Source organism: Chelmon rostratus, chromosome 12 (assembly GCF_017976325.1).
Source record: "Chelmon rostratus isolate fCheRos1 chromosome 12, fCheRos1.pri, whole genome shotgun sequence".
In the NCBI taxonomy this organism is placed as follows: Eukaryota; Metazoa; Chordata; class Actinopteri; order Chaetodontiformes; family Chaetodontidae; genus Chelmon; species Chelmon rostratus.
Window position 1 is genome coordinate 25,213,583 of NC_055669.1, and position 14,828 is coordinate 25,228,410.

A 14,828-nucleotide genomic window follows, 5' to 3' on the forward strand; every position below is an offset into this window, starting at 1 on the left:
AGAGAGGATGCAGGGGTCAGTTATAGTTCATGAGCACTGCTCTGCAGAAGGATCACCTCAGAACATGCAGGATTTATCAGCAGCTCTGAGCAGAGGTCGGGTACAGCCGGTCACTCGGGTCACAGCGTCTTCCAGAACAAACTGACCTCTCTCTAATCCCACATACTTCCTGCTGGAGGGAGGGAGGGGGCTACAGTTAGCCGGTCTTCAGCCTGGGAATCGCTCCAGAGTGGCTGCACTGTTGATAACAAACTGCTGAATCACACTCAGGCACTAACAATGGAGTAAGACGTGTGTTAATTTAGTAAAAGTAATGTAAAACAGCTTTGCACACATAAGTCCTGCACATTAGGCTGTGCTTAAGTCAAAGTATGAGCAGCAATAGTAGCATCAAGTGGGGAAAAGGCTGTTTTACAGAGTTCTTGAAAGGTCGGCCTTTTGTAAAGACAACAGCTTTCCTGCAACAACTTAGTGATTTCAGCCTGAGTGCAACAAACAAACCAGCAGCTCTACTACAGTCAGTCAAAAGTATATTTGCAACTGACGTAGTTGTGGAAATGCTAAAAGTCCCCTAAAAGAGAACCAGAACCAGAAATGCACTGAGGTACAGAACCGGAGGAAATGAACTTCAAGAAATAAGAGAACGAGCTTGAGTTGCAGAGGAGGAGAGTTCATGGTTAACACAGCAATTCCCTCACTGTAACTTCAGAGTGCTGCTCATTGGCTCATTTAAACAAACGCTGCATCAGCAGAAGGTTTCAGAGGGAGAGATGAAACGTTTCAATTCTTTGCAAATGCTGCCATCTAACGTCTAAATATCAGTACTACAAGAAAACCACTGCGCATTAAACATCACACACTGTATTTTCATCCAGTGCAAACGTACGCAATTGACGCAAAATGACACATTTGACGTAAAAATTAATCTTAATTAATATATTCTAGGTATTTGGATAAAGAAAGGCCTGGTTTAGTATGACTAGTTCTAAGACAATTAGTCGGATTATTATTATTTTGTTAATGGACATAACTTTAATTAAACAAACATCAAGCCTTCTTTTATTTTTTATTATCAGTATTTATCTTCTGTTCCAGATCCTCAAATGTGAGAATTTAATCTATAAAGTATACAAACCTTTTCCACTGTGCTGAAACTTATATATTTGTCATATGTGAGTTGGACTTTGGTTACACAATGATTGATTAACAACGTAACATCCTGAAAGTGGCAAAACCTCAGAATGATGAATGGATTCTAGGTGCATTTCATTTGCTTGAGGCTAAAACGAAGGGCAGATGGAGTATTTCTCTTCTGATCAGACAATAAATGAAGGATGTAAGTGTTTCCTCCACCTGTCGGGCGTAGAGGGCGTTAATTTGTGCATCAACAGGTGCAACAAGCGTAGAAACAAGCGCCCCAAACTGAACGACTCAACAGTCTGCAGCTGCAGTGAATGGCAGGGGGCGCACAGGGGCAGAGGCAGACTGAGGGTGGAGGAGTATTTCCACTAAAACAAGCGCAGACAAAATGTACACATCGACGGCGCAATACAGAATCTGACTAATTATTTATTAATAACACACATCCACCGTGAAGAGGAAATTTTACAGACACAAAAATACACATTTAGTATTATTGAATATATTTGTAGCCTAAATATACAACTTCTTTGGAAACAGAGATATTCTCAGTAATATGATAGACATTAGAGGGAAAAATTTAAAATATTGCAGGAATATTACAGGGATGAAATGATCGTATGGTAGGTATAATGGAATATCGTACAACATCTACAGGAACACGAATGACCATAAGGCAGAGCCGATCAGTCTCCTCAAACTCTTCCTGGCGCTTTATGACGCTTTATCAGACATCAGAACAAGACTCACACAATAAAACACATTTTCTTCATGAGGAACATTTGGATTGTGCATCTGTTCTGTGTGCGTGCGTGCACAGCCCGCGCGCGTGCACGTACATGTGGATGCGTGTGCGCGCAGGCGGAGGATCGCCGAGTCGAACCGCACCGTGCAGCAGGCACAAGCCGCTGGGCGCGCAGAAGAAGCCGCAAAACGTTACAGCAGCCGCTGCTTGGAGAGCAGAGGGAGCGTCGGAACTTCAGTGTGCACGGTAAGAGCCGCCGCGTCGACCCACTCTCCCGCTTTTCTCCTGAACGGAGCGCTTTGGATGCTTGTGGTTGTTTTATTTGATTTTTTTTTCATCCCTTTTGTCTTTTTTCCATCTCTTCATTCGGGGAGCCGGGGCGCACGCTGCACGGGCGAGTGCTGGGGATGAGACAAAAGATCCGGCTGATTTGATGGGAGAAAAAGAAGAAAACTGGGCTCAACTGAAAATTTTAGAAATTCCAGAAATGAATTCTTCCTCTGTCCTCCCTTTTCCTGGTGAAAAAATGTGCACGAGCTCAGAAAAGGGGTGTGTACAGTCTGGAGGAACACGCGCTTCGCCCTCAGACACAGATTCTGTTTTTTTTCACACTTTTATTTAAGAAAAATGCGCTTCGACCGCGCACAGGCGTCCTCTCACGCGCCTCGCGCACTCTGTATTGTTTACTGATTTCCCTGAAATTGTTTATGATTATATAATTTCCGCAGGCTGCTAGGCAACGCGTTTTTCTTCATAATTTATAGCCAGTAAACAATTCAACATCCAAAAAATGAGAGGAGCCCACCCCTGCTCGCCCCACCTCTTTGTCCGTGTGGAGGTGTGACACCGTTCGGCTACATGCATCTGGAACACACACATATGCACTCCATCACACACATGCAGCGTCTCCAACCAGATTATGTCACGATTCAGATGAATTATTGATCTCATTTTCCATTTTATTGCTGAGAAGAAGGAGGAGGAGGATGGAGGAGGGGGAAATGGGGATTTGGGGAGCGTGTTTGGGATGAGGGGGGTGATGGAGAACTGGGGGCGTACCTGAACCCCCCAGATTGACAGAAATAATAAGTTCATCGTTTCCCTCCGCTTCTGTTGCTGCTGCATCGATGCTGGATTTTATTCCTGCAGCGGGTCAAACTTTATTAGCCAGCCTCCGTCGGTTAATTGCCTGGTCCTTTGTTTGCCGCGGCACGCATGCGCACTGGGAGTAGGGTGTGGATGGGAGAGATGCCACCTTGCCTATCAATAGGATAGAGAGGAGGAGGATGGCGGGGTTTCACTTCTTGGTCTAATGATTTAAACCGGAGGAAAGACTGATTGTAGAGATGAAATAAGATGCTTTCTGTGGCGGCGGGATCGAGTGTTTCTGCGTCTGTGTGTGTGTGTGTGTGTGTGCGTGTGTGCGCGTGCCGGGAGATGCTACATGGCCGTTAGTGTGTGAATGGACACAGACGGTGATGCTGTAGCAGACACACACTGTTGTTTCACTGTAATATCAGTCAGTAGATTACAGTGATGCTGCACCGTAGAGCTGAAACAATTATAGAATAGTTGATGTGAAGAAAATTAATAAAACTGATACTGATAATCAATTAGTTGCTGAAGTAATTATCAAGAAAAAAATGTCAAACATTCTGTGCTTGCAGCTTCTCAGTGTGAGGATTTGCTGCTTTTCTTTTTATCCTTCTTAACTGAAGATTTTGGGGTTTTGATGGAGATTTTTCTCTATTTTCTGTCCTTTCATTAATTAAAAAGCAGATTATTCGATTATTAGCCTGCAAATCTGCATGTGTTGCAGCCCCAGCTCCACCAGCTGAGGTGAATATAAAGTAATCCTGACGTGGATGGGTGTCTGATACTTCATGTTATGGTCACTCAGGGATCTGTTGTGTATCCGCTGAATTTAACATTACAGAATCGTAAACTTCCATTGTGTCGTCATCATATGAAGTATTTATGTAATACTCCTTTAGGGTCATTAATTATTCCTGTGGTGCTGCACTGTGAGTGTATACATGTACAATAATCTGCAGTGATGAAAAGAAACCAAGCATTACACAAATACTTGAGTATTTCCACTTGATGCTACATGATACTTCTACTACACAACATTTTGGGAAATCTGCTTGTTACTCCGATGAATTTATTCGACAGATATAGCCACTTTTATTCTATAATGAACATTTTACATGCAAAACATATGAAATATGTTTACACATGAGAAATACTAATCCATTACTATGCTTTTATCATAAAGAGCCAATACTCAAGTACATTTATCTGATACTCCGTAGTTTTGTTGATGGAAATAAATGTGATTGCAGATGTGTACTTGTACATGGTGTTACTGCATCATATTTCTTCAGCAGCCTGACTTTATACAGTTTTACTGTCCCATACAATAACCCCAATACTCGAATGTGTTTATAATGTATCTGGTATACTCAAACCTATTAATATTATTAATGCAATATTTAATTCTATATAGTTTGTAGCATTGAAATAATGCTCCACCAAGGCCTGATAGTACGTCTGTAGTAAAATTGTGCTCCAAGTTATGAACTGTACTCCAGTATCATATAGTAAATCATAATGTGGCAGTATTTTAGTGATGTGTGTTATTTCAGAAGGCGTCATTAATAATGTGGATTTATGGATCGTTCTGATTCTGATCCTGGCTCATGTCACGGGGTCAGTTATTATGTGGCTTTACTCCCCGTTACATATGCTTCCAGTCACTTTAATGATGTTTGCCTATTAAAAGGAGACCACCTTCAAATGGTAATAATGATAGAATAAAACAGGTCACATCACACAAACAGAATCTGTATGATATTATAAAAAACACAAACTCAGACATCTAGTCTCATGATGTCAGAGTGACATCACTCAGCTCGTCTACAATAATCCTGTCAAGCTTTATACTGGTTACTTGTTGAATTGGTGATGTGTTTGCAGCGGTGGTCTCCGTCTGAACCGCGTTATAAGATCACCATGGTTACGGAGGGACGGCAGTAATGTGTCCCTTCTGTCTGGCTGCTCATTGGCTCCCATAAATCCAGCTCTGAGTCTGCTCATTCATCCCGCTGGACGGAGACAACAACCTGACGTGAAGTTACGATGGTGACTCATCCATTACCGCCCCTGTCGAGGTGTGTGTGTGTGTGTGTGTGTGTGTGTGAACTTGTACTGGCTACATAGTGAGGACTGGAACAAGTTTTTAACCAACAGAGTGAGGACATTCTTGGAATATGAGGACATTTTGATGGTCCTCAAAACTGCTAAGGGCCGTTTGAGGGTTAAGACTTGGTTTTAAGGGTTCAGTTGGAATTAGGTTTCGGTTAAAGTTCAGGTAAGGGACAGGCATTTAACTAGGGTAGTTTTAAAGTCAGGATAAGAAGCTAGAGACTGCATTATGTCAATGAGTGTCCTCACAAAGATTAAAGTACAAGTGTGAGTGTGTGTGTGTGTGCAAACACACATTTGTACACTATATGGCCAAAACTATATGGACAGAAATGTATAGGTGTCATAACAGAGATGTCCATATACTTTTGCCAGATAGTAAATAAAGGTAGACTGTGTGTTTGTGTGTGTGTGTATGTGTGTGTTTGTGTGTGTGTGTGAGAGAGAGAGAGAGAGAGAGAGAGACAGAGACAGACAAAGAGAGAACCAAGGTGAATGAGGCATCATGCCATGTCTTCTCTCTCCCCTCGGGGACCCTGCAGGTCTCAGAAGGTCCCCTCTTAGTCTGTCTTTGTCCTTCTCTCCCTGCAGGGCTGACAGAGATTAAAAGAACAAAATGAACTCTATGAGGCTCTAGCAAGTCACATGATCAACAGGATCCCTCTCCTACAATGCGGTGTCCGTCTTAATTAAACCATCAGCCTGCGTGTGATGCAGGCGGAGGCTTGATGACTTACAGCAGAGGAGATGAAGCAGGAGAAGCTGCAGCTGTGTGTGTGTCAGTGTAGAGGAAGGTGGGGAATGGGTGCAGTTGCAGGTTGAGTCACCGCTGCTGCCACTACTGTCACTACCGCGGAGAAACACCATCACATTTTAACACAGCTGGGTCCTAAAGTTCTCATAAACTCAGCTTCTGCCCACGAGGTGAGGTGGTTTTCACGCTCAGTGTCGCCTGCCTTCTAGAAATGAGTTTCAGGATCTTGAAAAAGACAGAATAAAAGTGATTACTGTGTTAGTATGAAGAAAACATTCTCAAAAACCTTTGCATCCAGTTGATAAGTCTATGAAACAGCAGTGGGTATTATGGGTAACAGCGTGTCTTGTGTTTTATACTGTGAGGAGGTGCAGAGCTTGGTCCCAGATGCTGACTGGCCTGCAGACTGCAGCGGTGCTGTGGTTGAGGCTGGGGTGCAGTAAAACCAGTTTGTCTAAAATGGGTTGGGAGTATGTGAGCTTAGCATGAATTAATGTGGAGGAAGCTTTATTGTTGCTGTGGGCGTTCATGGCATGAACATTTGAGGCTTGCCGTGATTGGGCATCAAGCGATGCCACTTGAGTCGGCGTCAGTTGTGACTGAAGACTACAAAAACCTGGGCTTGTTGTGTAAAGAAGTAACCTCTGCAGCCCCCTCCTCATCTCTGCTCGAGGCTGGAGGCTTCGGCCTACATTAGCCACCATTAGCATAACACACCCATATCTCAAACGTATGTCACTGTCATTCCTGTATAAAATGCAGCTCGTGTGATGACAACCATTTTAGTGAATGTGACGTGAATATGTATACAGATCATTCGTGGCGAAGTGATCTGGCTGCTAGTGTTAGTGTGGGAAAATTTACATGCAGCACAAACATAACCGCCGAGAACGGCTGCCACGTTTACTCCCTCCATTAATGACGTGAAGCCTGAAGGGCTCAGACAGTCGGTTTGAGTCAGCTGCCGCTTTCACGTCGGCCTTCCCTTTTCACTGCTACTTACAAATATATCTTACATGCTTTCCTCTTTTCATCTCGGTGGCGCTCTTAAGCCGTCAGGGCTCTGCTCAGTCTGTCGCTGACACACCGCCCACCTGAAAGCTCTGCTGCCGCCGCCGCTGCTAGTGTTCATAGTGCATTTCATTAGCAGCACCATCACGCTGCATCCACCTGTGGGCTCTGAGTTGACATTCCCATGAAATAGAAGCTACCATCATCACTCGTTGCAGGTCAGAGCCTAAACGCCAGATTCTACAATCCCCACAAATCAAGACGACATCAAACATTGGGTCATCTGCACCGAGCCAGAGGAAACAGCCAGTTAACTTCTGTTGAATCGGTTGCATTAATGTGCAGAGGCTTCGATTTTTTCTGCACACTCAGTTAAATGCTAGAGCACCAGAATAGTGAAATGAATACTTTTATAGCTGTAACTGAGTTGTGTTGTGAAACAGGGAAGTGAATTCTCAGAAAGGAGCCACTGTTAGCTCACAGCAGTGTGAAGGTATAAATGTTAAGTGTTGGCTGAGTGGTAAGTCTATTGCAGTAAGTCCATGAGCTGCAGGCAGACCATGATAAGCGTCCGTTTGTCACCTGTAGCTTTTGGATCTGATCAGACTCTGCACGCGGCCTCAGTTTGACGAGCGCTCGGCGTCGCCGCAGCTTGCTGCTCTGACAGGAATGAGGAAGTCATATTTTTCCATTTCATCTCAAAGGAAGAATGACACTATCAGATGACTGTAAACCGTTCTGAAAGTTTATTTTGGCGCTGTTTATGCTGAAGTGGAGTCGCAGTGCAGTTACAGGGAATCAGGAATTTTTATTTCCCAACAACGTGCTCGCCTGCTGCCTCGCAGTTTACATCTGCCTTTTTATAGACGTTGTAATGAGCAGCACAGAGTTACAGTAAGTCCCGCTGAGGTCGTGTCCTCTGTGTTTTCTCTGGGAAGTTGGTGGTTTTAGTGACCTGGAGGAGATGATTGCAGTTGAAAAAAAGGCAGGATTTTCTGAAGGCCCACTCCTATATCTTTAGATGCAATATCTTTAAACATGACTACCTTTTCCTCAATTTTCTGCAATTCGTAGAAGTTAGTTTCCAACGAAAGAGAGTTTTGCGGTCCAGTATATCTTGAATATGTGTTATCCTGTGTTGAGATGGCAGCAGAAAAGTTTGCAGTAGATCTACATGAATCAATCTTGAGATTATTATTGTGAAACAAGTCTTTTTAATTCATAAAGTTGCAGCTGTAACAAACCTTTTGGCTTCTTTAGTTTTGATTTTAAAGCATTTTGTCTCCACATCCTCACCAATCGCACTTCCAGCAGCAGCAGCATCATCAAACAAGCTCTGATAAACCTGTTGTGCATGACCTGCTCAGCACCAAACAGCAGGCAGACTCAGTTAGAGCCTAGCTGGTTAAGAAAGTGGAACATCTAGCCGCTGAAAAGCCCAATATTTTCCTCAGGAGCTGGTGGAGACAAAAACAGAGCTAAAAGGAGAGTGAATTTTGCGATTACATTCATCATGTGAACACAAACTCAAGCTCAATGGGGTGATAATATTGCTCTGTGTCAGCTACATGTGTAAATGTTCATGTTTGCGAACATGTTTTGCTGTAACAGCATCAGAATCTGGCTGTGTGCAGTCTGGCAGTCTATCAATACGCCCCCTAGTGGCCAAAAATAAACTTAATTACCCTCACATCCATGAAGGTCCTCACAGTGTATGTTTTCAAGCATCAATTTCAAGCATTTCAAGCAAGCTGGGAATACATTTGGGGATTACTTTTAACAAATCTGTACCTTTAAAAGAAACCATTAAAGAAGCACAAACAGACATTTCATCTGCAAAATATGTGAAGAGGAAGAGCTGACAACAGTTCAGCGGAAACACTAACGTGATTTTACAAATGCTAAACTCATGTCTTTGACCCGGGGTTCGATGCGTCTGACAGTCAGGTTTTCTGCAGCAAAAGTGCAGGAAAAATGAAAGTGGAAGTGGCGGCCGGCCCCTCCTCACGCCCCTGCCTGCTCCAGTCCCGCCGGAGGATTGACGGCGGTGCAACATGTCCTCGTCCTCGGCAGCTCTTTCACCATGAGCGCCATCTGTCACATCGCGCCTCGTCTTCCAGGAAATTACAGCTCAAACAGAAAGCGACAACGTTATCTGATATGTACCCCGGCGGGGCGGGAATGAACTCAGCAATCTCAGCTCGCTCGCTGCTGAATCCCAAAATCCACTCAGTCGTCCTTGTGGATTTGAGGATCATTTGGCGAGACCATATTTCTTCCAGTGACCTGTCCTCTTATCTGTGGAGGAGACAGATTCGGTCGTAAAGAGCAGACAGCAGCGACAGTTCTGAGATCTTAATAGCCAAACAATTTCATTTGAGACTGAGAGAGAAAACTGGCACCTGTTAGTGCGAAGTCATTCCTCTCAACGAGCAGCAGATTAAGGAGCGTCGTAAAGTGTTTGCAGATATATCAACAGGAACACTTTTACAGAGATATGACTTGTGGTGGTGCTAAATAATAACTCCTGGCTTTGAATGAAAGAGCGGCTTCAGGCTTGTTTACCACCTTAATGCACACAGCAGGTGCAGAGCAGCAGATCCTGAGAGAACCAAAGACATGCGTGGAATTCCTGTCTCACAGCTTCAGCAGACAAGACTTCACTGGAGCTGAGATTAGACGCAACAGTCAATTATTAACTGCTGGAATTTCCTTATGCAAATACGCAGTGTGAATTATAGATCAGCGTGAACCTCAGTGAAAGTTCACAGTCATATCTGCTGGCTGCTGAGCACCTTTTTTTTTTAGCAGCGAGGCGGGCAGCAGCCATCTTGTTTTTACCCACCAGTGCAGCTGAGCACAGGCCTGTGACGCCAGAGGATCTGGTGCATAGCAGAGCTGGTGCTGAGCACAGCCATACCCCCCCCGTGAAGAAGTCCTGGGGATGCCATTGACCAGACCAACACATGAGAGCGGTGATGGTGCAGCTAAACAATGAGCTGAAACTTGCTGAAAAGCTTCAAGCAAAGCTGCAGATTATTTTCACATGTTGTCACTTTGTCATTTGGTACATTGTTATTGTAGAAATATTGATTATATTCTATAACATTTGATGCTATATTTACCATTTTTCTTCATATTAGAGGACACTGAGGTGCATTTATACAACAGGGCCGAGCGCACTGAGCAAAGTTCAGGTCACACTGGAGTGAAAAACCGATATCTCGATGTCTGTGAAAAGCAGCAGATAGAAACATCGTGTTTCCAGACCAGAATCAACACGCTTTTTATCGCAGCTGGAAAAACTGGACAAATAACATTTTCTATCCTGCAATCACAGCGAACATGTTCGAGCCCCGCAGCCTTCAGCAACGATCAGCGTCTTCCAAGACTGCCGAGCCTCCAAAACAGCACCGGCGCCGCTCTTTACGTGAATCTTAAACAGTCCAGAGACGAAGTCTGAGAGTAATGAGATGGTACAACAGAGTTTAGACTCGTAGGTGCTCGGCCTCCTCGTGTTTGTGCTGCAGTCCCAGTTCTGTCAGCTCCCATCGAAGAGAGAGGAACTGACGACGGGGAGAAAATTACAAGAATATCTCTCACCGGGTTTTTTTTTTTTTCCTCAAGTGCGAGACGTGATCAAGGGCTTGTCTCAAACACTCAGCGATGTGTGTGTGGGCGACGTCAGACCGCGAGGAGGTGGATGTGTGTTTTCTACATGCATGGCAACAACACTTTACTTCAGTTTGGAGAAATCCTGGTGATGCATCAGTCACTTTTTGACCATTCATTATTATGATTAATACTGATTTAAGTTTCATTAAAAATATTGAATATTTTTTAAGATTTTTTTAATTAATTGACAATTAATTAACATTAATTGATATTTTTTGGCTAATATGTTTCAAAAACATTTTTCAAAATATTTTCATTATTTATTCATATTTTATTTTTATTTATTTGAAAATGATTAACTTGATAATCTTTTTTGGAAATATTTAAAAATTAATACAAATATTGTTTTTTTTAATAGGTTTAATTAATTAATTAAGTAAATTATGTTTTTGTAAATATTTCACTACCCCCAATTACATATTACACATTTTTTTAAATGGAACTTATTTTAAAGAGATTTCTGTAATAAATACCATTAATGTGACATGAATAAACATTCAATTAGTAATTAAATTAAAATGAATGCAGTTACATTTAACTTAAACACTTAATCACACATGATGAAATTCATTCAGTTTGCTCAAAAATGATCAAATTGAACAGCTTTTAATTGATCCGTTCTGCTCTGTGTGAAATTCTAGTAATTCTGAGCAAATCAGATCTGAATCATCGTAGCTTGAAACCATAACGAGCTCGGTGTGTCAGTGGCTGCAGAGCTCATTTTGCTCCTCGCTCAGCTATAACACAGCTGACACCAGAAAGACCAATTAGAGGCAGCCTAGACTGTGTGCCCCGCGTCCTCGGTGAATCCAGTCTGCCTGCGTGGTGCTGGGTGATGTGTGTCTTGGCTCTCACCCCCCTGTGGCTCTTTTTTGGGGTTAGCTGGAGTTTAGAGCCGACTTTATCCCGTCTCTTCGTCTGGCCTGCCACCCAGCGTCGCTGACTGCAGGGCTGCCCTCTTTCTCTCTCTCTCGCTGTTGTGGCTGGAGACAGCGGACGCCCGCCACGTCCGATTTCGCTTCGCCGGCGTCTGGCCGCGAGCTGCCGACGCGCTGGTGACAGGGGTCATTTAGATGCAACGCTGAGAGGGCCAGTTTAGCCAAGCCGGACAGACGCACAGACAGACAAATGAAGGAAAACAAGGCTGGGGTGGATGTCTGAGGCTGCGGCTGATATCTCTGTACGAAACAGATGCAGTTGTGCTGTTAGATCTCTTTCTGCTGCGTCCATGTATTTAAAGCTGAGTCCGGTCACTGGTGCCATTTTAAAGTCACAACCAGTTTCCTTTGTGGTGGTGGAAACCAGGCGAGAGCTCATAAACCAACGTCATGTGCAGGTTATTTATTAGACACTGTCGTCCCTCCAGAAGAGACGTTCAGAGCAGCAGAGGAAGTTTCACACTTCAGAACAAAGTCAGAATTAAGGTGTTGTTTCCTGCAGTTGCGGAAAAGGTAAGAAATCAAGAGAGGATGCAATAAACGTGTCACATTCGCTGGCAGTTTTAAAGATGTTGATGCTGTTTTTGCTGTTCTCCACCATTTACATTTGACCAAAATTCTCCTCCAGATTTGGGCTAAATCAAGCTGCTTTGAAATGATTAATGTCATTATACCAACTCATGAATGACAGCCTTCACTCCTCTCGTCATCTTGTTGAACCTGCTGCAGGGATTTGATCCCATCCAGACCAAGAGCATCAGTGAGGTCCAGCAGTGACGGTCGGTGATCAGGTCTGGCTCACAGTCGGCCTTCCTGTTAATAAGGGGCAAAGGGACAAAGGGGGTCCGGGGCTTGAGCTCAAGTTCTTCCACACAGGGGTGTCCACATACTTTTGGCCTTATATTCCAGACGAGTTGTGATCAGTTAGAAGAAGAAAAGTAAGAGTTTATTTCTTTTAAATAATTTTGAGGTCTTGAGGGCTAAAACTGTGCAATATTAGCACATTTTATCTCATTTTTCCTTCATTTCCTGTCCTGGTGGGCATTTCACAGCCTTATAAGGAGCTCGACCCCCAGGTAACACTGGGTTAGACGACTCACCGCTAATGAAATGCACTGCAATTCTCTGCACACACATAATTTACGGCATTTGGTGCAACAAGAAAGATGAAGTGGAGTAAATGAGAAACCTGCTTTACTTTGAGCACGTGAGAATGGAGGGATTACGGCTTCAACAGTATTAGATACGCTGGTAGCAGGAAGTAAAGGACTGGCGTTCTGAAAGGGGGAAGTGCAAAATGCAGAGTGAGTGTCACATGTTTGGTCTGTGTGGGCAGCGGCAGTTGATAAGAGCTGCTTTTCTAACAATAATCTTGTGCTTGTCTGCCTCCTTTAACCGTCTGAGGGAGTCTTTCTCTGCCTTCATGCGTCAGATTTATGCAACAATATTAAAGATGATTCCAGCGAAGGTGCTCCGTGTTCGCCCGTGCGCTCAGATCTAGCCAGTAAAGCGGATCATGAACATCACAGAAAAGTCCCCAGAAAGCAGTCAGGAGTTATTGCCTCCGTCTGTGGGCTCAGAGGCAGGCGGAGTCGAGCGTCAAAAGGATTCTTCTAGCAGACAGCTGGTGGCCTCGCTTCTGACTGACTGAGCCACTTTTTGAGTCTTGTAAAATGCCCGAACACAAAACTTTGACTGGCACATGAATATTGAAGGAATATCTATAAAATAGATTCATTTTCTTACATGAAGTCCGAATGTGAACACACCAGCCAGCTTCCAGACTGCACCTGGCACTGTGTTGGTTTTGGTTACAGTCAGTTCCTTCGTATTATGGCACAAAACGGGAAGCTTTAATGTGTTCTTCATTCCAGTTCCACTATTCAAACATCAAAACTGCTCGTCAAAGCCACAATATCACCATAGTATGAAGCAGGAAGGAAAGGAGAGAGTGTAAAATACTGCTGATCTGTGGTCCGGGCTGCTGGAGATGACTCTATGCACCACTTGCACAACAATGCCTTATTGTAATTTGTTGCATTGGCTGTCGTGGTGACTGATGATTGACTGCTCACTGTCTGTGATTGTGGACACAGCTAGCAGCTAGCAGCTCTGTGAGGTTGTATTTAGGTTATTTTTTAGCTTCATGCTAAAGTCAGTATGCTGTAATCACAGTGATAATGTGAACGTCTTGTTTAGTGTGTACGATGTTTACCACGTTCGCCATTTTGGTTTAGCGTGTTAGCGTGCCAACATTTGCAACTTAACACTTAACACAAAGTACATGGTGAGGCTGAAGAGAATGTGATTAGTTTTGCATTTGGTCATAAACCAAAGTATCGCACAAACAGAAATTCTGACCTGATGACGGCGCTAAATGAAAAGTCAGGTGATCATCAAAGCGATTACATTTCATCGTCTGGAAACGATGAATATCTGCGCATGATTTTAGGGCATTGTCAGGATATTTCAAAGCTTGTGCATAAGATCTCAACAGTCCTCCTTTAATATGCACAAAGAAATAAAGCAGACAGGACATTCACTGGGTTTCTAGTCTCTGCAACAGGAATTCATTCTGTAGTGGAATAAGTGGAAAACTACTGCTATGAAAAGTGAGACGCTAATGTGAAAACTGATGACGGGCATGTGAAAATATGTGCACAATTTACAGCTAATGAGCTAAAACATGCAAAACAACTGCTAGTCATTTTAAAACCAATTCAGAATTCCTCGCTCCATTCCCAGAACTTTCTCCGAAGTGTCACTGTGATCCGTTCTGAGAAACCCTCTCTGCTCACCGGCGCAGCCCCGCAGAGATATTGATTGATGCTGGACCGCGTCTGGCTCGGGGCGGACGCCGGGGGCCTCGGGGGTCCGTGCAGACAGATGGAAAGGAGGATGGAGTGGGACACTGGGATGGCAGAGCAGCCAGCGGTGGGCTCAAAGCTGCAGCGATATTGATTGACATAAGAGATAGAGCCCTCTGAAGCTGAAAGCAAGACAAAGAAAAGAAATATTCTGCTCTGAAACAATCCCCGGGTACGTTTGGCAGCCAAATGGAGCCTCTTTCCTTATTTGATACGTGCAGATATCTACCTCTATAATATCTGTAGCACTCTTGCTGGAGTTGGACGCTACTTCGGGAAACAGCAGATAAGCAGTAATTAGACATATCCCCACTCCCATGTCTCGCCCTATCACAGGCAAATAATCTATTTCTCTGTCTGCCTCCTGATTCTCTCATTTCTTATAACACTGGTCATTTGAAGGTGACCGTAGTTTCTCCTCGCTGCAGGTATTTGTACTGTTGGTGTTTCAGGAGCAGAGCTGAAACTGCTCTGCACACTCAAATCCAGTG

General features: G+C 43.8%; 1 protein-coding gene across 1 annotated transcript in view; it reads left to right on the forward strand.

Annotated features, from left to right (window-relative positions):
• Positions 1–2,056: 2,056 nt before the first annotated feature.
• Positions 2,057–14,828, forward strand: part of basp1 (brain abundant, membrane attached signal protein 1) — a 46,364-nt gene continuing 33,592 nt past the window's right edge. Inside the window, exon 1 of the mRNA XM_041949315.1 lies at positions 2,057–2,131. The gene's annotated coding sequence lies outside the window, so the exon portion shown is untranslated. The remainder of the gene's footprint in view (positions 2,132–14,828) is intronic.